The following is a 26,091-nucleotide window of genomic DNA, read 5'->3' as shown; positions in this document are numbered from 1 at the left end:
TATAAGTAGTGTATCTTCAATACCTGACCCATAAGTGGCATGTTTCAATTTTGAAAAAAAGAAGCAGCATTACCCAACACAGGTATGCTTGAATTCTTGATCTGTAATCACATTATTTTCCTAAAAGTTAATTCAGAATGGCTCTATAAAGCCTATTTCACAAGTGCGTGGGTTGTGTTTGTCTACTGAAACAAGAAGTAACTCGAGGGTACGGTGTATTAACAAGCTCTGAAGAGAGAGCTAATTGGCATATTGGAAACCACCGTTTCTGGCACTTGGAACCCGCAGCAGGAATAACTATCCTCCAGTCATAGGTCCCAGATCCGGCAGCCAGTACTGTGAAGCAATCTTTCAATTAAAAGAGCAGTAAGGAAGGATACAACACATGAAAAATGACTTGGATGAGTTCCCAGTAAGAGATCACAGCAAAGCTGGATCTCAGAAAGTTACACAGCACATACTACACATTACACTAATGCTCTTTTCCCTTAATCACACCTAGTCTTTCTAAAATGGCAGAAAAGGCAGAATCTACAGTCTGTGGTCCTACCTAAAACTTTCAACTTTCTATGCAGTTTAGTAAAACACTCAAATGAATTGTACAGATTTTTCACTAGGTTTTAAATTTTGTGAAAGTGACTCATCACTATAAATTATGCTGTGATGACACCTACAAAAAGCTCTCACCTATCACACACCCTCCCCAGCACACACACACAATGACACCAGAAGGCAACACTTTGCTTTACCTTCTGCTGAAAAGTCTGCTACCTCCAACGCTTGAGGTCCATACACGAAGCCCTCCTGGAATCTATGAACACAGCAGGGGCAAAAGGCAGAGAGGTTTATGCAGATTGACAGTTGCACTGCCCAACACATAAAATGCCAAATGCCTAGCGTTAAGTCTACATATTCACCAAGGAAATCTAATTTCAGAAATGACAATGAGCAAATCAACAGCAGCACATCAGTCATATTCACACTTCATTACAAAATATGCAGCTAATTATATCAACAGATTCAAGGTTGAATCTTCACTAATGTATAGTCTGACCAAAAGAGTGAATTACACTACAAGAAAAAGTAAAAAGGATAAAAGTATGAATTCATGCATTCTGAAAGTAGCAATTTTTCTCTTAAAACTATGGGATATGACCAATACATACAAGATGAGTATAAAAGAAATTGAAGATGAAACCTCAAACAATGGAGTATATTAGGCCTTATAGCTTAGGATCAGAATTTGTTGGGATCAGAGAAGACAAATAATTAAAAAACAGATCCAGAAGAGGAAAAAGACAGAAAGGGAAAAGTAGCACTGTAAAGCTTTTCCAAAGACAAGATTTAATTAAATCTGACAGCAATGTTGAAATGATCAAGGTCCTACAAACACTAGGCAGCATGGGGAAGTCTACATTGTTCTACTACCATAACACAAAAACAAGCATGGAACATGGAAAGATGTTCCAGAAAACAGGTTCACGTAAAAAATAAATAACTCGTGTAAAGAACTTAGGTCTCACATTTTACTCCAGCCTTTTCTGGTAAGAGAGATAAAAGATCACAAAAGTAGCTGGTTATAAGAAAAAGGGATAAAATAAAGCTTTAAAAAGCAAGACATGTTATCTTCATGTAATACTTATAAATCTTTTAAAGTGTCATCAAAGAATTAGAAGCAACAAAGTATTGCCTAAATGCAGAGTGGTGTGGGTCTGGCCTGGTAGCCTAGCAATTAGGGTCCTCACCTTGTACGTGCAGAGATCCTATACGGGCGCCAGTTCTAATCCCAGCAGTTCCAGTTCCCTGCTTGAGGCCTGGGAAAGCAGACAAGGGTTGCCCAAATCCTTGGGACCCTGCACCCATATGGGAGACCCGGGCAGGCTCCTGGCTCCTGTTTTCAGATCTGCTCAGCTACGACCATTGCAGCTGCTTGGGGAGTGAATCAACAAATGGAGGATCTTCCCTCTGTCTACTGTTCTTCTCTGTATGCCTGACTTTCAATCTCAAATGAAAAAACTTAAATTGTGCCATGACATCAGATACTCCTTCTGTCACCATAAACAGGGTATTCAACCAAGATGCCTTCACTCTGCCTCACATTTACGTTGAATGACAAAAGAAATGATGGTAAAAATGCTTTAAATATTAGAACTACATATTTAGCAAAAATCTAAATCAGTGTATCGGATTTAAATTAGCAACTTAATAAAATGTATTATGTTCAGTACTCAGCTAAGAAAGATGGGAGTGGGGAGCTGTGTGAGAAACATCAAAAAAATCAAAAAGGCTTACTTCACCATACAAGCTGTGATAGCTGTTAAGGCTAAATGAGAGGCAGAAGGGCACAGCCCCCAAATGATGACTGTACCACATCGTCATCTTAACAATCTGCCAGCGCAACCTGTCTTAGAAGGGTCTTTTCCCAAAAACCTTACAGACAAGATCCTCCTATACAGGCAGTGCCTGGGACATACAGTGTTTGAGACACAGAAACTACCTGCATACTACATGGATTTCTAAAAACCAAAGAGAAAACTCTCAGCCAACAAAACAAGAGCAACAAAAGCTTATTATTTTTCATGTGCCAAGTACAACGCAAAGGGCTCTATAGGTATTAACACCTTGAGCCTCACAACTAGGAGGCAGGCCTCCTACTGCAAGAACTAGTGTGTTCGGAAGTGGCCGTTCCCTCCCACACCACTTCCAGAGCCAAGTTCTCAGACTGTGCAATTAAATTCACACCAACCAGATATCTATCTGCATGTAAGAAACTGGCATCCAGAATGTCTTTAAGTATACCAACATGCAGTGGTGGGGATCATCTGGCCCACAGGACATAGAAAGTCCGCAAAACCATTTGGTCTGGCCCTACCACAGCAACTACATGTGGAACTTGAAAATTAGTAAATCTGCAGCAGGGCAATTTTTAAGCTTATGATTTTGTACAGCCTACAAATGATCTTATAAACATTCAAACAGCCCCTGGCAAAGAAGTAGCTCATCTCCACCCTGCAATCCACCCAGCACTTGAAATGCTTTGCTGGAATATTAAAACCAAAATGATTATTGAACACAATGTTATAAAATGGGAAATGTTTATAAGGCAAAAATAATGTTTTTTAATTTTAAAAATATACCCGCAAAAGTAAACAGCATGCATCCAAATAACAGTCCAGGAGCATTAGAGATTGGGAGTAGCAGGCATTTGGCCAAGGACATGAGAGGACATTACACAAGTGGAAGGTATAGTGTCCCATAGTTACAAACATCACTCTGCACTCTTATTAAAAAGGCATCGATCAATGCATTCTTTTCAAGATATTTATTTTGGAAATCAGCTATAAAGAGGATGACAGAGAGGAAGATCATCTGTCCATTGGTTCACTCCTCAAGCGGCCACAATGAACAGAGCTGAGCTGATCCAAAGCCAGGAGTCAGGAGCCTCTTCTGGGTCTCCATGTGAGTGCAGGGTACCAAGCCTTTGGGCCATTCTCTACTGTTTTCCCAGACCACATGCAGGGAGCTGGATGGGAAAAGTTGCTCCAGGTTACAAACTGGCGCCAACATGGGATCCCGTTCTCGGCAAGATGAGGACTTTAGCTGCTAGGCCACCACCAAGGCCCAATCAATACCATTCTTACAAGTTAACTATCTTGTGGAGCTGAAACATTTAATTTTACTAAAAGAGCAATGGGAAGCTTTCGTAAAAAAAAAAAAAAGTATAATTTTGGTTTCACACATTTAAATAGCTATGGTGTCAAAATAATAACTTTCAGTCCTCTACTTGTCCCAAACAACACCAACAGCTCAAGGCTGTCAATCAAATCTCTTTATATAAGAAACTGTACATGAAGAGAATCAAGATGGCAGAAAAGGATAAGAACACATTTAAACAGAGAATCATTAGCCAGTGTGAAGCACAGAGGGCACATTCCAGGAAACAGAACAGAACGACAGCAGAGAAGTACCTGGAGACTGACAGACACAGAAAAGCAGTGAGCATAATCGTATGGTGTTGCAGTGACCAATACCCCAGCAGCATTCAGCAAGCTTCAATCTGAATTGCACCATCAGCCAGAACTCCACCAGCAACAAGGTGGGCAAGGGCGTTCACCAGGAGCTCAGGAGGTAAAACCAGACAAAGTACTGCTTGTCCTGCTGGTCTGTTTGATTTGACCAGGAACACAGAGCAACAGGTCCCAGACGGGCAGTACAGGAACAGGGTAGATTTCACAGTCCAGTCCAACTCCTACAGCCAAATCGGGTGCCATTTTGTCTAGAGAGACAAAAGCTATGGGACAGTCCTGTACATGTACTGAGCTGGGAGTGAACTCATTTCTGGCTCAGTGTACTGCAACAAAGTGGCATCCTGCAGGTTCCACCCAAGATAGGTCCAGGCAGCCATGAGAACTGATGGCCAGCAGATCAAAAACTCTAGTAGTGGCATGTCAGGCACCATTTTGTGCAGTATGGAAAAGGCGTTAAGACTTCAGGGACAACAGTGAGCTGTGCATGAACTGCACTGGTAGAGAGCTCACTGAACCCAGTGCAATGCACTGGTTCCGGGGGGCGGGGGGGAGGAAATACCGACTTTGGCATCGTTGGGGTCAAAATATGTCCATGTGGCACTCAGACCTAACAGCCAACAGGTTCCAGCAAGAACACCACAAACAACAACCTAGCTATACAGGACTCCTGCCGTCTCCTTAATCCTAAAAAATGATCCAACCGGAAGTGGGAGAAAAGTTATACACACAACGGTGCAGCCTCAGCCTGGTATCACAGGTGGTGCAGAGTACTGAGCCAGGAGCTGGAGCTTCAGAGTCCTTGGTGGAAGTCTAACAGACCCAGACCTGGAATTTGCTGGAGGGAGTGGCACAAGTGGCTACAAACAAAGAGCCATGTCCCAACCACAATAAGAAAAATCAAATTGTAGACCTAGACAGCTACAGCACAGCTTAGAAACCTGCCCCAAGGAGAACCATCTGATAACCACAAGTACAACGACCAAGAGCAAAAGAACAGACAGAGGCACAATGAAGATTTCTGAAGACTCCCTGCAAAAGAGCAAAAGCCTTTGCCATCCTCAGGGTTCACTGAGGAAGACATCAAGAAAATGGGAATACAGAATTCAAAACACTTGTTATAAAGCTTCTTATCAACTAGAAACACACAAAGCAGGCATTCAACAAATTGAAGGAACATGTCACACAGGAAATGAATCAAATGAAAGCTAATATATACAAATGAAAAATACAGTGGAGCAAATTAAAAGTACAGTGGACAGTCTCCAAAACAGAATGAATGAAACAGAAGAAAGAATCTCAGGAAGACACTATTAAAAGGCCAAATATAAGAGTTATGGGAGTCCCAAAAGGTGCAGAAAGAAAGACAAGATGGGTTTAAAAATGTATGCAATGTGAACTCCTGGCGATTGCCAGTGATAGGGGCATGTAACTTTGTGCTTACACCTGCAGGTCTACTTTAGTTAGGGATGCGGGGCCACAGTGTTTTGGGCAGAGGCCAGGACAGGTGTGGGAATGAGACAGGCTGAGTCAGAGCAGCCACTATAAGACGCATGATCTGCAGTTAGGAACAGGCCAAGTTGGGGAGCTGGGGGGACACCCTAAATGGGATGAGGTTCCCACTAAAGAGCAAGCGTGCTGGAATGGGGGCTGCGTTCTGGCTAGGAAACAGTTGTACTCTTCCGTGGCACTAGTGTGGCTGGGATTGGTTGCGCCGGGCCGGGCCAAACACCAACACCACTGAACCCATTTGAAAGCTGTGTCTGCATGCGGACCAGGTATCATTGGGCTGCAACACGCAACAGCAAAAATTAGAATGGATATGGGCCAGTTGAGCAAGGCCACTATTCTTGCCAGGACAGGAGGTGGAAAAAGTCAACCCACCAGAGCGCGTGAGAACTGCCACTGGGAGGAGACATGATAGAGGAGCTTGGAAAACTCCTTCTTGGGGACAGTCCCTGCAGGTGAGCACAAGAAGCAAGGAAAGGAGCAGCCTAGACCACACCAGGTTACAGCACCCTCAGGCATACATGTGGGACAAGTCTGGGGTCAGACCAGTCTGGGCCAGTTTATAACACCCACTGGCAGATTGGAGAACCAGGACAGGGGGCAGGAGAAGCCAGATTGGGCCACAACACCAGCCAGTTCACATCAGGGCTAAGACAGCAATCAGGCTGGGTTGGGATAGACTGCAGCACCCACCAGCACGAGCAGGAACAGGGAGCAGGCTAGATCAGGTCAGGCTGCACAATAAGATTTTGGACGCTGAGGTAAGGCGAGTCATGCCAGCTTGGGCCCAGCGGGGGCCAGGTTTCTGAGTCCCAGGGATGGGGGAATCTGACAGGACACAGGTAGCTTGGCTCGGGTCCTGGGACCCACCTGCATGGTGGGGGCCAGGTTCGTGAGCCCCAGTGACAGGGCATCCAGTAGAGTTTGGGTCATCTGCCCAGGTCCTGGGCCTCCTTCTAGGTAGGTGCTAAGGGTTCTTGAGTCCCAGGGGTGGGGGATCCAGCAGGACTTGGGTCGCCTAGCCCGGGTTCTGGGACATGCCCATGAGGTGGGTGCCAGGTTTATGAGCCTCAGTGGCAGGGGATCCGGCGGGGCTCAGGTCGCCTGGCCTGGGTTCTGGGGCCTGCTTGCAAGGTTGGTACCAGGTTTGTGAGCCCCAGGAGTGGGGGAACCTGGCAAAGTTCAGATCACTTGCCTGAGGTCCTTGGGCCAACCTATGAGAGGGGTGCTGGGATTGTGAGCCCCAGGGATGAGGGATCTGGCAGGGTTCAGGCTGCCTGCCTCAGGTCCTTGGGCCCACCTATGAGGGGAGTGCCGGATTTATGAGCCCCAGGGGAGGGGGATCCTGTGAGGCTTGGTTCACCTGGCCTGGGTCCTTAAGCTCAACTGCAAGTACATGTCCTACTTAGTGAAAAGGGCAGAGCAGTAGACACAGGCCCTAAAGTAGAAGGAAAATATAACAGCTCATTTGATACCATAGTAGATACAATTTCTTTCTCATCCATGGAATTATTTGCGTACACTAGTGCCATCGATTTGTGTTCATTAATTTTGTATCCTGTTACTCTGCCAAAGTCTCTTACCATAGTAAAAGAAGGAGAACAGAACTAACTGGAAAACTACCCCAAATGATAACAGCAAAAAATCTCAGTGATTGGAGACTTGAGGCTTACTATGCCAGCCAATGGACATTGGGAAGGTGGCATCACCCTTGGATCGGTGAAATCGGCGGCATTTCAGGACTATCCAAACCGCTTGGACAGAACCCTCGGAATATGTGCACATGGAGACTCTGGGTTTGGTTCCTCGTCCCTGGATAATAGGCATTTGCAAAGTCACATGCAGCTTCCACCTGTGTCTCTCCCCTTGCCCCAGAAACAAGAAGAAACAGTTCACCCAATTTTCCCTAACCCTTGATCCTTCCCACCCTGACCAACCATGTAATGATTATAAAAAAAAAAAAATTAAAATTAAAAAGAAGAAATACATAATATGTGGAAGTAAAACACCTAGGATCTGTACTCAGAAAACTCTGCATCTCCAGATACTGCCCCCACAACATGCTAGATTTTCCATTCTGCAGATTAGGGGATCCATTGGGTAAAAGATTTCTTTCTGTTACTCTTCCTTTCAAATAAACAAATCTTTTTTTGGAAATAAAATTTCAGGACTGGCACAGTGGCACAGCACACTAATCCTCCACGTGCAGCACTGGCATTCCATATAAGCATTCCTTGTGTTCCATTTGCTCCACTGCCCACAGAGCTCCCTGCTTATGGCCCTGCTTATGGAAGAAGGCTCAAGTCCTTGCGTTTTTGCACCCACATGGGAGACCAGGAAGAAGCTCCTGGCTCCTGGCTTCAGATCAGCTCAGCTCTAACTGTTGCTGTAATTCAGGGAGTGAAACAGCAGATGGATGACCTCTCTCTCTCTCTCTCTCTCTCTCTCTCTCTCTCTCTCTCTCTGTTTCTCCTTCTCTCTCTCTGCAAAATCCACCTTTCAAATAAATATAATTTTTTTAACAACTAACAATAAGAGGTAAAACCTGAATTTCAAGACTAGAAACTGATAGAGCTGAAATTCAACTTTCGTAAAATAAATTTTAAAAAATAAATAAAAACTTTGGGGTTTATCTTCTTCATGATGCTTTTTTTAAATTCTCTCCAGTAGAAGAAGCAGAAGAAAGTGAGGAGGGTACTTGGTCTGGCACTTAGGATACGCACATCCCATCCTGGCGCACCCGGGGCTTCAATCCTGCCTCCAGCTCCCACAGCAGTGATGACTCTAGGAACTGGAATCCTGCCTGACATGGAAAACCTGGACTGAGTTCCTGGCTTCCAGCTTCAGCCCAGGACCAGCCATTGCCAGCACTGGGTAGTGAGCTAGAAAATAAAAACTTGCCTCTCTTCTTCTCAAATAAATAAATAAATAAATAAAATGGTAGAACACAGCTTGGGACCACTCACCTTCCTAAATTCTGTATATCTGCTTATACAGGTGCAATTAGTAAGCCTAAAAACAGCCAGTTTGTCACTACAAAATATTTAGAATAACACCTCAGATGAGTAATTACATCCACAAAAATCCCAGTAAAAAACAGTTAACGGGCCCGGCGGCGTGGCCTAGGGGCTAAAGTCCTCGCCTTGAACACGCCCCGGGATCCCATATGGGCGCCGGTTCTAATCCCGGCAGCTCCACTTCCCATCCAGCTCCCTGCTTGTGGCCTGGGAAAGCAGTCGAGGACGGCCCAATGCATTGGGACACTGCACCCGCGTGGGAGACCCGGAAGAGGTTCCTGGTTCCCTGCTTCAGATTGGCGCGCACCGGCCCGTTGCGACTCATTTGGGGAGTGAATCATCGGATGGAAGATCTTCCTCTCTGTCTCTCCTCCTCTCTGTATATCTGACTTTGTAATAAAATGAATAAATCTTTAAAAAAATAAAAAAAAAACAGTTAACAATGAGTCTGTTAACAAGAGCTGGGAGAAAAACTAATGTAATGTAAATCTTTATGTGAGTTCATGAAAGGACATAATTCAAGTCAACAAAAAATGACCTGAAACAGTAATATCAGCTATTTCAATTAGAGTAATAATTTTTAAAAAGCCAGCACGGATTGTGCAACGCAAAGATAAACAGGCAAAAAAAGAGAACAAAATTCCATTCTGTGAGAATGTTTTTAAATTCAGAAATTTTTATTTGTAGGAAAGTTTATGTTCAAACCTATTTGAAAACAGGAGGCTGGCACTAGCTATCCTAAAAGCCCCTCTTGCCCAGGAACCAACACCTTATTCCACCAGTCCCCAGCCATCACCCAACCTTCCTCTTTTAGTCAGCTCACACCAACCCTTCACTGACCCCAAACTCACAGCGCATGCCAAGACCGTGAAACAATGAAGATAGCAGAACACATATTTTATGAGGCAAATTCTACAGTCTGTTCCCAGTGGTGAGAAAAACACCCAAACCTGGTCACCGCCAAGAACGTACTTGGAGATCCATTCACCTTTCAATTTGCAGTCAAGTCTCTTCCCAGACAGGCCTGCAGCACAGCAGCTAAGAATCACCCAGTATACCTGGCACCCCATATCTAAGTGTCTGCTCTGAGTTCCAGTTCTGCTTCTAGTTCCAACTTCCTTGTAATCTGCAGCCTGAAAGGGAGCAGGTACGTGGTGATGCCTTGGAGTCCCTACTTCCCATCTGAGAGTCCTAGATCAAGTCCCATTCTCCAGGCTTTAGCCTCACCCAGCCCTGACTACTGCAAGCATTCAGGTAGTGAGCCAGCACATGTTTCTTTGTGCTTTTGCAAATAAATAAAAGGGAAAGAACCCCCATCAATAGCTTGTGGCTCCCTCACTCTAACCCCAAATGCTGAGAATACAATGTACAGGTTCCAACAGGAACTCTGTGAAGCATAAAAGCTAGTGGAACAGTTTACACACCAAAACAGAAGCAGTTGCTATCCATAACTAACACAAGTGAGAAACATAATTAGTAAAAGAAAAGGGCATAATATAATAGCTCTCATCTACTGAAACAGAACTGAATTCTTACTTTCACCACACACCCTTGTAAATAGGCCTGGAAACACAGTGGGGAAACAAGAACAAAAGCAGAGACTTCCACCTTGGGATTACATCGTTGGTCCAAACTGCTGCAGCTCTGCTTTATGTCTGCATACATAATTTTCCCCCAGGGGAAGTGTAATTATGTACTGGGTCAGGCCACTTGCCTGTCTTGTACCCGATGCATCCAACTGACCAGTGACTCTCACCTCCTAAATATCCTTTGAACTTCTCCCCAGTCCTGTCCCTTCCTCACTCCACAGCCTCCACCAAAGAACAGGTCCCTCCTCTGGACCTCTTCAACCTCCTGCTTACCACCTTATCCCCCATGCTCTCCCACCACCAACAATACTGGAAAGCTGCAAAACTGACCGTGAAATTCCACTATGTGAAGCTATACAGTGCACCACGATGCCAGCCAAAGACACACTTAATTGAAAGGCAGAGTTACAGAGACAAGGAAAGACAGAAAATATATACAATAAACTGTTAGGCAGCAGTTTCCTCTAACTGGGATAATAAGGGACTTTTCAATTTATTTTTAAATTACTTGTTTGCATTTTGAAAAAAAAAAAAAAAAACAGATTTCTTTCACAAGGAAAAAAAACTCTGACTTAAGCCATCCTGAAAGACTTGCTGTTGGTGCTTCTTTCCTTCCTTTGTAAGGTTAGACCTTTGACTTCTGTGTATACTCATTATCCTAAAACGAATCAGGTCCTCTATGTCTCATCACACAACACTATTTCTATGGTCTATTGTTAATAACGACACACTGGCCTAATCACGGCATCTGACATGTCTTATGCGATCAAGTGAAATGACATTGTGCATCCAGAGCCTAAGAGATGTTCGGGGAGAAGGAGGCATCACACAGACTGCTGCATTTTGGAGCCGGGTTGCAGGGGGAGAAAGAATACAGAAAAACAGGGTCCAGGTCCTCTCTAGAAAAGCACAACTTCTCATGTAGTTGGAATATCCTGAAATGTCAAAAATTTAAAAGCACAACAGCTAAATTTGAAAACAGCCTGGATATCTTTATTACCTCCCCTCTCCTTTTTTTATTTTCTCTAATTATTTGAAAGGTCGAGAGAGAGAGAAATCTATCTGCTGGTTCATTTAACATATGTCTTAACAGTCTGAGCTGGCCCAAGCAACATCCAGGAACACAGAACTCAATCTCATTATTCTATGATGCCAGGGTCCCCAAGGTGCTTGAGCCATCACCTGCAGCCACCCAAAGTACACATCAGCATGAAGTGGAATCAGAAGCACAGCCAGATATTAACTCAGGGCTTCCTATATGGGATGTGGGCATCTCAGCCACTAGGCCACACATCTGCTACCCCCTAACCTTAGCAAAGCTGGTCATTGTTTAGGGAGAAGCATTTGGCTTTTCGGAGTACCTGGATTGGATACCTACTTCCAGCTCCGGACACCTCTTTCTGCCAGTGGACACTCTAGGAGGCAGCAGTGATGCCTCAAACAGCTAGGTTCCTGTCACCCACAGGGGAGACCTGGACTGAGTTGTGGGCTCCCAGCTTCAGCCCCACCCTGCTCCACCACCCACTGTGCACACCTGGAGATGGAATCAGTGAGCAGGAATTCAGTGTCTCTTCCTGATTCTCAAATAAATGAAGTTTAAAAACAAACTAGGCCATTTTAAAAAGTACTTAACTGGGGGAGTCACTGTTAGGTCTTACCAGGTTAAGTCACTGCCTGCAACCTCACATCCTATATCAGAGTGCCAGTTCAAGCCCTACTTCCCAACCAGCTCCTTGCCTGCAAAGGCAGGCAATGATGGCCAAGGAGCTGGACCCACACCACCACATGGGAAAGTCCAATGGAGTTCCTGGCTCAGCCAGTGCAGCCACTGGGGAGTGAACATGCAAGTGGAAGACCTCTCTCACTCCCTGCCTCTAAATTCACCATCACTATGCCTTTCAAATAAATAACAAATCTTAAAAAAACAAAAAAAAAACAAAAAAAAAAACACTCACAGAATTGGTTTTACCTAACCTCAGTTTCTCCAACTACTAAACACAATCAAATGAAACTAAAGAAACCATATGTAACGTGAGCATTTATCACCTTTTGATAGTGAGTTACAGGGCCCGGCGGCGTGGCCTAGCGGCTACGGTCCTCGCCTTGAACGCCCCGGGATCCCATGTGGCCGCTGGTTCTGATCCCAGCAGCTCCGCTTCCCATCCAGCTCCCTGCTTGTGGCCTGGGAGGGCAGTCGAGGACGGCCCAAGGCTTTGGGACCCTGCACCCGGAAGAGGTTCCTGGTTCCCGGCTTTGGATCGGCATAGCACCGGCCTGTTGCGGCTCACTTGGGGAGTGAATCATCGGACGGAGGATCTTCCTCTCTGTCTCTCCTCCTCTCTGTATATCTGACTTTGTAATAAAAACAAATAAATCTTAAAAAAAAAAAAAAAGATAGTGAGTTACACATTTTTCTCTATTTGAAGTCATATCACATACAGGAACAAAATATAAATAACACAGAAAAAATTAAAATATCTCTTCCATGATTATGAAGATGGATCAAATGAAATCAGTGATTGAATTTACCTCCCCCCCACAAAATATCAGAAATATAAAACAGATAGGAATAAAGACACATCAACAGGTTAATAGTTCAAGAGTATATCCACAACTTTTTTTTACTCAGTATTACATGATATAATCTTAATCTATTAAAAATAACAAACATATAATGTTCTTGGTTGTCATAATGGAATCGTGGTTATGCAGGAGAATGTGCTTATTTTTAGGAGATACATGCTGAGATACTGAAGGGTATAGTGCTATGGTAATTACAACTTATTTTCTAGTGGTTCAGAAAAATACATTGCGTACATATAAACACATTTACCGAGAAAGTAAATATAGCAGCCTGCTGTTTAATCTGGATCAGGAGAGAGCAAACCACAGGCAAGGCCAAATGCAGCTGCTGCTGTTCTTGTAAATATATTGCCATTCCCATTCATTAACCTACTGCCTAGAGTTGCTTCCCCACAACTGCAGATCCCGCAGCAGTGAGAGGCTACTGAGCCTCCTAACCAAAACGCCTACTGACTCTTCACAGACATACAGAAAAGGCCTGACAACAGGAAAGAAAAAAAAAAAAAAAACTTGCCCAGATCAGTGGACCCACAGGCTGGATGTAAGGAGATCATGAGGATGAATCTTTAAATGCTTTTGGATGTTTGAAAATGCTCAGAATCAAAAGGTAGTGATAAACAATTTTATATAGGAATCTCTCGATTTCTGAAAAACACAGAAACAGATCTTGAACATGATCATAACAGTATGATGATATGAAATAGAGTTCTGTCATTTTAATTGTAAAAGGAATAATTTCTTTAGACATTCAGTAATATCTATTTTATTTTAATATTTACTACAAAGGTGACGGGGTTGCAGATCTATGTGGGCCTCTACTGACGATGAAGAGGGTCGGGATGAGGGGGCAGGAAGGTGAGTGTGACAAACGTTTCAATTTGCCCTGCTGTGTCTCCTGTGCAGCATGGGAGACACTGTTCCTTGCTGTCACACTACAGTGTGTTATTTATTTTTAAGCACTCCCACTTTTATGGGAATTTATCCTAAAAGAACACATAACTGCGAAACAATTAATAACAGTAGCAGCGTACATTATCTTTCACTGTTCCAACCACATCATTTGTTTATCTCACATAATCCTCACAAACTCTGGGGCGGGGGCATTTCACACAGCAGTTAAGTGGCTGTGTGGCACGTCCACAGAGCATGTGGGAGTGCCTGACTGGAGTTGCGGCTCCTCCACTTCTGATAGTTTTAGACTAATGCACATCCCAGCAAGCAGATTATGCAGGGGCAAGAAGCCGATTCCCTGCCATTGACATGGGAAACCCAGGTGACATTTCAGGCTGTTGGCTTGCACCCAGCCCAACCCTCGCTGCTGGAGTCAAACAGGGAGTAAACCATCAAATGAATGTGTGCGTGTGTGTGTCTGTCTATCTGCCTTAAAATCAAAACAACTTTTCAGGGCCTGGCGAGGTGGCCTAGTGGTTAAACTTTTCACCTTGAATACCCCAGAATCCCATATGGGTGCTGGTTCTAATCCCAGCAGCCCCGTTTCCCATCCAGCTCCCTGCTTATGGCCTGGGAAAGCAGTTGAGGATAGACCAAAGCCTTGGGACCCTGCACCCACATGGGAGACCGGGAGGAAGTTCCTGGCTCCTGGCTCCTGGCTCCAGATCAGTGCAGCACTGGCCATTGCAGTCACTTGGGGAGTGAAGCATTGGATGGAAGATCTTCCTCTCTGTCTCTCCTCCTCTCTGTCTCTCCTCCTCTGTATATCTTGCTTTGCAATAAAAATAAATAAATCTTAATCAGGCTGGACTGCAAAACCCACTTGTTCCACTGGAAGACAAGGCTGGAAACAGAACCAACCCAGCAATTGCAACCACCAACTGATTGGGGCGATGGACTGTATGGGGCCCCATACTTGCAACTACACACAAGAATCTGGTCTGGGAACACCTCAGACAAAGTTTCTTTGAAGATCTCCCCAATCGAACTGCAGGACTCAGAACCTATAGTCTGCCATGGAGTGCAAGCGCCAAAGCTGAGCCTCCTCAGAAGTTCAGACACAGCAGTGGAGAGCATAACCAGCTGTACATGGAAGATATGGCAGTCTATCAGAACCTGCAGAGGATACCTGGCATCACAACAGAGGACAGAACAAATCAATCAGCTACCCCACCCATATGTTGGCAGTGAAAAAATGGGCAAACGGAGACTCTAAGGTGGACTATGTCAATCAGTGGATTCTGCAGCAACTTCATTGTGCTTGGAATGGCAAGATTGGCAGCAATTCATAACTGTTGAACTATCAAAACCACTTGAGCAAGACCCTTAGAGCATGCCCCACATCAGGGACTTGGGGTGGGTGGGAGACTGGGTGGGGCTTCTCTCCCTTTACCCTAGATTCAGGAAAAAAGCAATGTGGAAATAATAGTCTTAACCCCTTTCCTGTAGCCCCTGAAACTTTTTGCCCTAATTAACTAAGTAAACATTGTCAAAAATAAAGAAAAAAAAAGATTTGGTTAAAAACTAAATAAATAAATCTTTTAAAAAAAAAACTTTTTAGAGAACATATGAGGGGCTGGCAAAGTGTCTCAACTAGCAAATCCTCTGCCTGAAAGCAAGAGCATCCACATGGGCACCGGTCCATGTCCTGGTTGTTCTTCCCATCCACCTCTCTACTAACGCCCTGGGAAAGCAGCCAACAATGACCTAAATCCTTACTGGCCTGGACCCATGGGTGGGCCTGGAAATCTCCTGACTCCTGGCTTCAGATCAGCTCAGCTCCACTGTGCCCACCTGAGGACTGAACCAGCAGATGGAAGATCTTGCTCTCTGTCTCTCATCCTCTCTGTCTCTCATCCTCTCTGTATATCTGACTTTCCAATAAAAATAAGATAAATCTTACTCCATGGAATATTATTCAGCTATTAAGAAGAATGAAATTACACTATTTGCAACCAGGTGGTCCCAACTAGAGACCATTATGCTCAGTGAAATTAGTCAATCACAAAAGAACAAATACCATATGTTCTCTCTTACATAACAAAATCAACATGGAAAGTGTTAACTTCAATAATCCGATCCATACTGTTTTTTGTTTGTTTTCTTTTTTGGCTGTATCCCATGTATTTTACTGTTTTTTATTTCAGTTTTGTTTATTTCAAATAATTTCTTTTCTCCTTTTGAATTCATCACTGGCTCTTGGATTACACGGTGACATCATTTTCCCAAGAGACTTTTGTGTTTTCTTTTTGTCACTCATGTGCTGGTTACTCCGTGGCGCATTTTTTCATGGTGCTGTAATTTGTTTTTGATGTTGTTGTTGTTGTTGTGGATGTTCTAACTCATACCAGTTGTTGACATGGTTTCATGGCTTCTCAATTATGGAAATGAATAGTGATGGTTACTGGGGTCTATCATATACAAGTGTGGGGGAACAATGGAACATGCATCCCTGCTTTCAGACGAAAGATGGATTCCCAACGAAACTGTTGGACATGTGTAGACAATGTCTGTACCAACAATGATTCCATATGAAGGACTACACCATTGTAGTATAATGGGAAAAAACTGACGGAGGGGTGGGAGTTTGGGGGGGAATCCCAGCCTATACGAAATTGCACCACATAATTCAAAATGCAAAATAAATACATATCTTGAAAAATAAAATAAAATAAATCTTAAAAAAAAACAAAAAAAAGACTTCAGGGACAACAGTGAGCTTTGCATGAACTGCACTGGTAGAGAGCTCACTGAACCCAATGCAATACACTTGTCCCACAAGAGGGAAAAATACCAACTTTGGCATTGTTGGGGTCAAGACCTAACAGCCAACAGGTTCCAGCAAGAACACCAACAACAACAACCTAGCTATACAGGACTCCTGCCGTCTCCCTAATCCTAAAAAATGATCCAACCGGAAGTGGGAGAAAAGTTATACACACAACGGTGCAGCCTCAGCCTGGTATCACAGGTGGTGCAGAGTACTGAGCCAGGAGCTGGAGCTTCAGAGTCCTTGGTGGAAGTCTAACAGACCCAGACCTGGAATTTGCTGGAGGGAGTGGCACAAGTAGCTACAAACAAAGAGCCATGTCCCAACCACAATAAGAAAAATCAAATTGTAGACCTAGACAGCTACAGCACAGCTTAGAAACCTGCCCCAAGGAGAACCATCTGATAACCACAAGTACAACGACCAAGAGCAAAAGAACAGACAGAGGCACAATGAAGATTTCTGAAGACTCCCTGCAAAAGAGCAAAAGCCTTTGCCATCCTCAGGGTTCACTGAGGAAGACATCAAGAAAATGGGAATACAGAATTCAAAACACTTGTTATAAAGCTTCTTATCAACTAGAAACACACAAAGCAGGCATTCAACAAATTGAAGGAACATGTCACACAGGAAATGAATCAAATGAAAGCTAATATATACAAATGAAAAATACAGTGGAGCAAATTAAAAATACAGTGGACAGTCTCCAAAACAGAATGAATGAAACAGAAGAAAGAATCAATCTCAGAAAGATACTTCCTGTCATCGGTCGGGGGGGTGGGGTGGGGGGGACGGGGGACAAACAAAACGCTGGAAGAGGAGCTGGGTGAAGCTAAGAAAAAAAGTATTCAAGAACTGAAAGACACTATTAAAAGGCCAAATATAAGAGTTATGGGAGTCCCAGAAGGTGCAGAAAAAAAGACAAGCTGGTTTTAAAAATGTATGCAATGAAACATTAAAGGAAAATTTCTCTAATCTGGAAAAAGAACTGGGAAACAACATCCAGGAGGGACACAGCACTCCCAACAGGGTTGACCAAAACCCATCTTCACCACGACACATGACAATCAAGTTCTCTTCAAACTAGCACATAGAAAAGATCCTTAAATGTGCACTTGAAAAAAATCAGTTGACATAAAGGAATGCCAATCATTTCACAGGAGACTTGTCACAGGAAACTCTACAGGCCACAAGACAATGGAACAACATATTCCACATTCTTTCTTTTTTTATATATATTCCACATTCTAAAAGCAAAAAATTGTCGGCCCCAAATAAAGTATTCAGCAAAACTTTCCTTTGTCTTTGAAAATGAAATAAAATTCTTCCAAAGTAAAGAATAACTCAAAGATTATGCCTCTTCGAAACCTGCCCTACAAAGGATACTTAGAGAACATCTTTAAGGAACAGTGCCCACCAAAGCCAAAGGCAAAGGTGAACAACATCCCAGTAAAATAACAACAGAAGACGAAATCAATCAACAGCCCATTGCTAAAATGACAGAACCAAATTACCACCCATTCATATTAACCCTGTTTGTAAATGACTTAAACTCATCAATCAAACCACTTGAGTAAGAGAACCAGTCAATTTCAATTTAACATCTTTCTCTTTGGTCTCTCCTGCTCTCTGTAAATCTGCCTTTCAATAAAAATAAATAAATCCTTTTTTAAAATTTCAAGTTATACTAATTTCATCATTTTTACTGTCTTATTAAATGTTCCAGAAACAAAGCCACAAACACACCCCTCTCCGTATTAGGAGGATAAACAGGGTAATACTGCACTGCATAATTTTTTGTGATTAATATTTATTGGAAAGGCAGATTTACACGAGAAGGAAAGACAGAGGGAAAGAACATTCAACCACTAGTTCACTCCCAAAAACAGCCACAAAAACCGGAGCTGAAGCCAGGAGTCAGGAGCCTCTCCTGGGTCTTTCACGCAGGTGCAGAGTCCCAAGGCTTTGGGCCATTCTCTACTGCTTTCCCAGGCCACAAGCAGAGAACTGGATGGAAAGTGGAGCAGCAGGAACACGAGTCAGCACCCACTTGCGATTCTGGCTCTTGCTAAAGCAGAATTAGCCATTTCAGCCATCGCACTGGCCCCTAGGTAATTTCATACATTACCTTGAATGACTCCTTACAGCAATCACCAAATTTTTTCATTACACAAATTTTAAAGACACACAAACTGAAACACAGAGATTACTTCACTACCAACGTCAGCCCAAATTTGAAGTAAGTGTCCCCAGTATTTCCCTAAATCACACTTTATCTAAGAAAACACACAAAGCGCTGTAGCCAACAGTAAATTCATCATTTAGACCCAGAAGTACTTTGTTTACTGAAACGCTGAGACAGAAAATGTCTGTGATAAGAAAAATTGAATGTACAACCTCAGTAAACAAAGGACCTTATTGAGACAGTGCAGTACAAAGGTCACACATAAAATTCAACCACATTCTGTTCTCTATCATAAACGCCAAAAACTCGTGCTCACTCCGGCAGCACATACACTACCACTACAACCATGAAAACCAAAATGTCTAAGCAGAGGTTCCTGACCATTTGTGCAAAAGTGTAAGAATTCCCATAGTGTCAAATGGTGTTGCTTAGTTGTCTGAAATCCCGACATTCATATTTATATGACTATGTCGGTCAAAAAACGTGTTTGGGTTAACTCTGGATTCTTTCCCAGTGTGGGAGACACTGAGTAGTTTATCCTTAAGCATCTCGGGCTGGACTGCCTGCAATTGCCTTACGCATTTCGTCCTCCTTCCCCACGTCACTGATGCCTTTGTTGCACACTGTGGCAGAGTTTTCTGGACTGGCTTCCCAAAACCATTCACAGTCTGCTCCTCCCTTTCCTTTTCTAACCCACAGAAGGCACCTGCCTACAATGTGGTCGGCAAAGCCTCTTCTGCCTTACAGCCAGTACCTCTTCCCAGTTGGAAGCAATACCTGAAGATACAATTACCTGGGAATACCTACACTGAAACCCCCAGCAATGAAGTGGACACTGGATGTCCTTGGACAGCCTGACCAGACCAGCAGAGTCTAGCTTACTTAAAAATAATAAATCTCGGGCCCAGCGGCGTGGCCTAGCAGCTAAAGTCCTCACCTTGAACGCACCAGGAACCCATATGGGCGCCGGTACTAACCCCGGCAGCTCCACTTCCCATCCAGCTCCCTGCTTGCGGCCTGGGAAAGCAGCTGAGGACCACCCACGGCCTTGGGACCCTGCACCTGCACGGGAGACCCAGAGAAGGCTCCTGGCTTTGGATTGGCTCAGCTCCAGCCATTGCAGCCACTTGGGGAGTGAACCATCGGACAGAAGATCTTCCTCTGTCTCTCCTCCTCTCTGTATATTCGCCTTTCCAATAAAAATAAGTAAATCTTAAAACAAAAACATACACACAAAAATAATAAATCACTTACTTAAAAATAACAAATTGGGTCTTACTCTGTGGCATAGCACTTAAAGCGACTGGCTGCAGCACAAGCATACCATATGTCTCGCTGCCCCACTTCTGAACTACCCCTCTAAGTGATGGCGGTCTGGAAAGCAGTGGGAGTCCTTGGGCCCCTTCAACCACATGGGAGATCCAGAAGAACCTCCTGATTGCAAAGAGCTATTTACCAAGTGCACAACTACATCTCTGTTCCTCCCTCCCTCCCTCTCTCTATAACTCTGCCATTCACATAAATAAGTAATTTTTTAATAATATGGATTGAGCCTGGCATGGTACCCTAGTGGCTAGAATCCTCACCTTGCATGTACTGGGATCCCATATGGGTGCCAGTTCATAATCTGACTGATCTACTTCCCTTACAGCTCCCTGCTTGTGACATGGAAAGCAGTAGAAATAGGCCCAAAGTTTTGGATCCCTGCACCTGCGTGAGAGACTCAGAACAAGGTCCTGACTCCTGGCTCAGCTCCAGCCTTTGCAGCCATTTGGGGAGTGAACCAACAGATGGATCTTTCTGTCTCTCCTCCTCTCTGTAAATCAGACTTACCAATAAAAAATAACCAGTGATTAGAAGATATTTCTCTGTCTCTCCTTCTATCTGTAAACTACTTTTTTCAATAAAAACAAATCCCTTTTCAAAAATGCAGAAATACTGGGCCCGGCAGTGTGGCCTAGCAGCTAAAGTCCTCGCCTTGAACGCACCGGGATCCCATATGGGCGCCAGTTCTAATCCCGGCAGCTCCACTTCCCATCTAGCTCCCTGCTTGTAGCCTGGGAAAACATTCGAGGACGGTCCAAAGCTTTGGGACCCTGCACCCACGTGGGAGACCTGGAAGAGGTTCCAGGTTCCTGACTTCGGATTGGCGCAGCACCAGCCATTGCAGTCACTTGGGGAGTGAATCATCGGACGGAAGATCTTTCTCTCTGTCTCTCCTCTCTGTATATCTGACTTTGTAATAAAATAAATAAATCTTAAAAAAATTGGAGAAATGGGCCCGGTGGCGTGGCCTAGCAGCTAAAGTCCTCGCCTTGAACGCACCAGGATCCCAAAAGGGCACCAGTTCTAATCCCAGCAGCTCCACTTCCCATCCAGCTCCCTGCTTGTGGCCTGGGAAAGCAGTTGAGGATGGCCCTAGGATTTGGAACACTGCACCTGTGTGGGAGACCTGGAAGAGGTTCTTGGTTCCCGGCATCGGATCGGCGCAGCACTGGCTGTTGCGGCTCACTTGGGGAGTGAATCATCGGACGGAAGATCTTCTTCTCTGTCTCTCCTCCTCTCTGTATATCTGACTTTGTAATAAAATAAATAAATCTTTAAAAAAAAAATTGGAGAAATACATGTGATATAACAGGTAAGCTGATGGTTGGGAGATGGACATATCATTGCCAACTTACAGTTCCAGGCTCCAGCGCCATGCTAACACAGGAAGCAGAAGTAAACTGTTCTGGAACCTGGTAGTGATAATAGTTGCAGAATGCTATGAATACACCAAAGCTTACTAAGTTGAACACTTTAATATGGTGAATTCTAAGTGATGTGAATGTTACCTTATTAAAAAATTATGAATAACAGGGCCCGGCAGCGTGGCCTAGCGGCTAAAGTCCTCGCCTTGAAAGCCCCGGGATCCCATATGGGCGCCAGTTCTAATCCCGGCAGCTCCACTTCCCATCCAGCTCCCTGCTTGTGGCCTGGGAAAGCAGTTGAGGACGGCCCAATGCATTGGGACCCTGCACCCGCGTGGGAGACCCGGAAGGAAGTTCCAGGTCTGGCTTCGGATCGGCGTGTACCGGCCCGTTGCGGCTCACTTGGGGAGTGAACCATCGGACGGAATATCTTCCTCTCTGTCTCTCCTCCTCTGTGTATATCTGGCTGTAATAAAATGAATAAATCTTTAAAAAAAAAAAATTATGAATAACATCCAAAATATGGGAAAATAGATCAAAACATGATCAGAGATCATCTCTGAGTGGCCTGATTCCAAGTGATTTTTATTTCTTCTTCATATTTCTTTAAATAATTCCTACTTTCCTGAATGAATACATTTTGGATTTTTCTTACATACGGCATTATAAGACAAAAGTAAAATTCTTGTATTTACAAAAAAAGACTTGTCTCCAGTAATGAAAATTATATACATTGAACTTTCAGATGACTTTTTTTTCTTAAAGCAGCTAATATACACATAATAAAATAAATAACTTTTTTCCAATTAATACAAACAATATGCAGGGTTGCATTTTTTTAAGATTTATTTTATATTTATTGGAAAGTCATATATACGGAGAGGAGGAGAAGAAGTTCTTCCATCCAAATCATTCATTCCCCAAGTGGCTGCAGCAGCCGATGCTGCACCAATCCAAGGCCAGAAGCCCCCTCCAGGTCTCCCACGTGGGTGCAGGGTCCCAAGACTTTCGGCCATTCTCAACTGTTTTCCCAGGCCACAAGCAGGGAGCTAGATGGGAAGCAGGGTCACTGGGACTAGAACTGGTGCCCATATGGGATCCAGGCATGTGCAAAGCAAGGACTTTAGCACCAGGCTACCATGCCAGGCCCAAAGATTGATCTATTTATTTTATTTGAAATGCAGATTTTAACAGAAGGCAATACAGAGAGAGAGAGCGACGGACAGAAACAGAGATTGATTGAGATCTGTAGGTTCACTTCCCAAATGGCTATTAACAGCCAAAACTGAGCCAATCCAAAGCCAGGAGCCTCCTTGGAGTCTCAAACGTGGATTCAGGGGCCCAAGTCATCCGCTGTTTCTTTCCCAGGCCATAAGCAGGGAGCTGCATTGAAAGCAGAGCCTCTTGGACAAGAACCAGAATTCATATGGGATGCCGACTCTACAAGGTGGAGGATTAGCCTGTGACCGACCATGCGAACCCCTATTTTAGCTTTATTAAAGTTGATTTCTGAGGCCTGTGCTGTGGCATAATGGTGTAAGCAGCTGCCTACGATGCTGGCATTCTATATGGACACTGGTTTGAGCTTTAGCTGCTCCACTTCTGGTCCAGCTCCCTGTTGATACGCCTGGCAAAGCAGCGGAGAATAGCCCAAATGCCTGAATGCTATACCCCAAATGGTGACCTAGTTCCTGGCTCTGGCTTCAGACCAGCCCGATTCCAGCGACTGCAATCATTTGAGAAGCCAAGCAGCTGATGTAAGACCTCTTTCTTTTATAATTTTTTTTTTATATTTAAAGATTTTTTTTTTTCATTACAAAGTCAGATATACAGAGAGGAGGAGAGACAGAGAGGGAGATATTCCGTCTGATGATTCACTCCCCAAGTGACCACAACGGCCAGTGCTATGCCGATCCAAAGCCAGGAGCCAGGAAATTCCCCCGGGTCTCCTACGTGAGTGCAGGGTCCCAAAGGCTTTGGGCCATCCTCTACTGCCTTCCCAGGCAACAAGCATGGAGCTAGATGGGAAGTGGAGCAGCTGGGACTAGAACTGGTACCCATATGGGATCTTGGTGCGTTCAAGGCGAGGACTTTAGCCGCTAGGCCACGCTGCCAGGCCCCAAGATCTCTTTCTTATTTCTCACTAACTATGCCTTTGAAATAAACAAATTTTGGTGCCAGAGTATTAGCTCAACAGGCTAATTCTCCACCTCCAAGTGCAGGCATCTCATATAGTGATGGTTCACATATCAGCTTGCTCCACTTCAGTCCTGCTCTCTGTTTGTGGCCTGAAAAGCAGTCAAGGACGGCCCACAGACTTGGGACCCTGCATCCGCATGGGAGACCTGGAAGAAGTTCTTGGTTCCTGGCTTCTGTTCTGCTCAGCTCTGGTTGTTACAGCCACTTAGTGAGTGAGTCAGCAGATGGAAAATCTTTATCTCTGTCTCTCCTTCTGTCTGCAAGTCACCCTTTCCAATGAAAATAAGAAAATCTTAAAAAAAAAAAAAAAAAAAGTAAATAGGACCCAGTGTGATCATTCAGTGGTTAAATCCTCACATTGCTAGTGCTAGGATCCCATATGAGCACCAATTCATGTCCCAGCTGTTCCACTTCCCATCCAGCTCCCTGCTTGTGGCCTGGAAAACCAGTGGAAGATGGCCCAAAGCCAGGGGACTCTGCACCCAGTTGTGAGTCCCGGGAAGAATCTTTTGGCTCCCAGCTTCAGATCACCTCAGCTCTGACCATTGCGGCCCCTTGGGGAGTAAGCCAGCAGGATGGAAGATCTTTCTGTCTCCCCATAAATCTGATCTGCTTTTGAAACAAAAATACATCTTTAAAATAAATATTTTTTAAAGTACCAATGACTAATGCCAATGACCTAAGACATAGTACCATAGCTAACAAAAAAACTGCAGCTAAACACACACACATTCTTAAAAAAAAAAAAAAAAAAAGGAAAGTCATTTTCCTTCCCACAATCAATGCTAAGAGTGTGTATAGTATGTGTGCGCTGGTAACATTTGCAGTTGTAACTTTCGCAGAGAGTATGTCTCATTTGTACTTGTATCCTCATTACTTAGAGCATGATAGTTTGGCTCACAGAAAGGAATCAAACCACAAATAGGAAAGCACTAATTAAGTGGATGGACAGCTAGACAAACCGAAATGAAAGGATGTGTTGTATGCACCGAAGTCAGGCAGAGGGCCCGGCAGTGTGGCCTAGCAGCTAAAGTCCTAGCCTTGAACGCACCAGGATCCCATATGGGTGCTGGTTCTAATTCCGGCAGCTCCACTTCCCATCCAGCTCCCTGCTTGTGGCCTGGGAAAGCAGTCGAGGACGGCCCAAAGCCTTGGGACCCTGTACCCGTGTGGGAGACCCGGAAGAGCTCCTGGCTCCTGGCTTTGAATTGGTACAGCACCAGCCGTTGCGGCTCACTTGGGGAGTGAATCATCGGATGGAAGATTTTCCTCTCTGTCTCTCCTCGTCTCTGTACATCTGCCTTTTTAGTTAAAAAAATAAATAAATCTTTAAAAAAGAAAGAAAGAAAGAAAATGAAAGCAACAGGGAAAAAAGAAGAAATAATCAAATAATTAACAGAAAACACAAATTTCCCCAAAGGGCAGTTGCAGTGCAGCAGTCTAAGCCACCACTTGGAGTGCCAGAGTGCCAGAGTGCCAGGATGAGCTCCGGATCCTCCTCTTCCGATTCCCCTTCCTGCTAATGCACTGAGGAGGTAGGTACAGGTACCCACCGCTCACAAGGGTAGTGAACACGCACACACAGCCCCTCTCTTCATCAGTACGATATGTAAATCTGCCTTTCAAAGAAACAAACAGTAATTTCCTAAATTTCCCTACATTAAAGACTACAGAAAGAGCCTATCAAAAGAAGCAGGTAGCAGGACCAAAAATTCACGGGGAGGTTTGGGGTGCAAGCAGAGACTAAAGCTACTGACTATCTGTCTTTAACTTTTGAAGTTCAAATCATATACAAAGGTTATCTATTGAAATTGAAAAACTGTGAAAAACAAAGAAAACAAAGATTAATATTTTAAAAAACAGATATGTAGACGTATTCATGTGAAATCTTAGAACACATGGATACGATAAAAATTTTCAAAAACAAGATATACTACAATACATGAAGTGAGTCCTCAGTTTTGAGGTAAAAAAAAAAAACTTTATTATAGTAAATTCAGGGAAGACAATCATTTTACACGCTACTGTACCTAAGCTTATGTTCCTTTTTCTAACCACACACAACTAAACCATAGTCAACAATGGATTGCATATATGAAGGTGATCAAATAAAATGGAAATGGAGCTAAAACGCCTATCCGCTAAGTGATGTCACAGTCACCTGACAATGCTCACGTACACAAACCTGCTGCACTGCCATTCTTATAAAAGCATATAGCAAGGCAATCACACAGTACCTGGTGCTGATAATAAAATGAATGTGAAACCAGTGTTGCGCCTGCAGTGCAGAAATCCCACGTGGGTGCTGGCTCAAGTCCCGGCTACAACACTTCACAGCCAGCTCCGTGTGCCTGGGAAAGCAGCAGACGACAGCCCAAGGTCCTTGGGACCAGACCCTGCACCCACATGAGACTACCAAAAGATGCTCCTGTCTCCAGACAGGCCCAGCCAGAGCCATTACAGGCATCTGGGGAATTAACCAACAGGCAGAAGATTTCTCTCCCCTCCCCAACCCCCATAACTCTGCCTTTCAAACAAAAACAAAAAAACACTTTTTTTCATTTCTGTTACTG

At 44.1% G+C, this 26,091-nt stretch overlaps 1 protein-coding gene across 2 annotated transcripts in view; it reads right to left on the bottom strand.

The window, feature by feature from the left end:
- CDK19 (cyclin dependent kinase 19) overlaps positions 1-26,091 on the bottom strand; it is a 171,213-nt gene that overhangs the window by 130,060 nt on the left and 15,062 nt on the right. The window contains exon 2 of one of the 2 annotated variants that reach the window (XM_058658650.1): positions 750-811. The exons of the other annotated variant lie outside the window; for it this stretch is intronic. The gene's annotated coding sequence lies outside the window, so the exon portion shown is untranslated. The remainder of the gene's footprint in view (positions 1-749; positions 812-26,091) is intronic. 2 annotated transcript variants of the gene reach the window in all.

This window comes from Ochotona princeps, chromosome 1 (assembly GCF_030435755.1).
Source record: "Ochotona princeps isolate mOchPri1 chromosome 1, mOchPri1.hap1, whole genome shotgun sequence".
Lineage (NCBI taxonomy): Eukaryota > Metazoa > Chordata > Mammalia > Lagomorpha > Ochotonidae > Ochotona > Ochotona princeps.
Note: the sequence above shows the minus strand (reverse complement) of the source record. Positions and strands in the feature narration are given on the sequence as shown.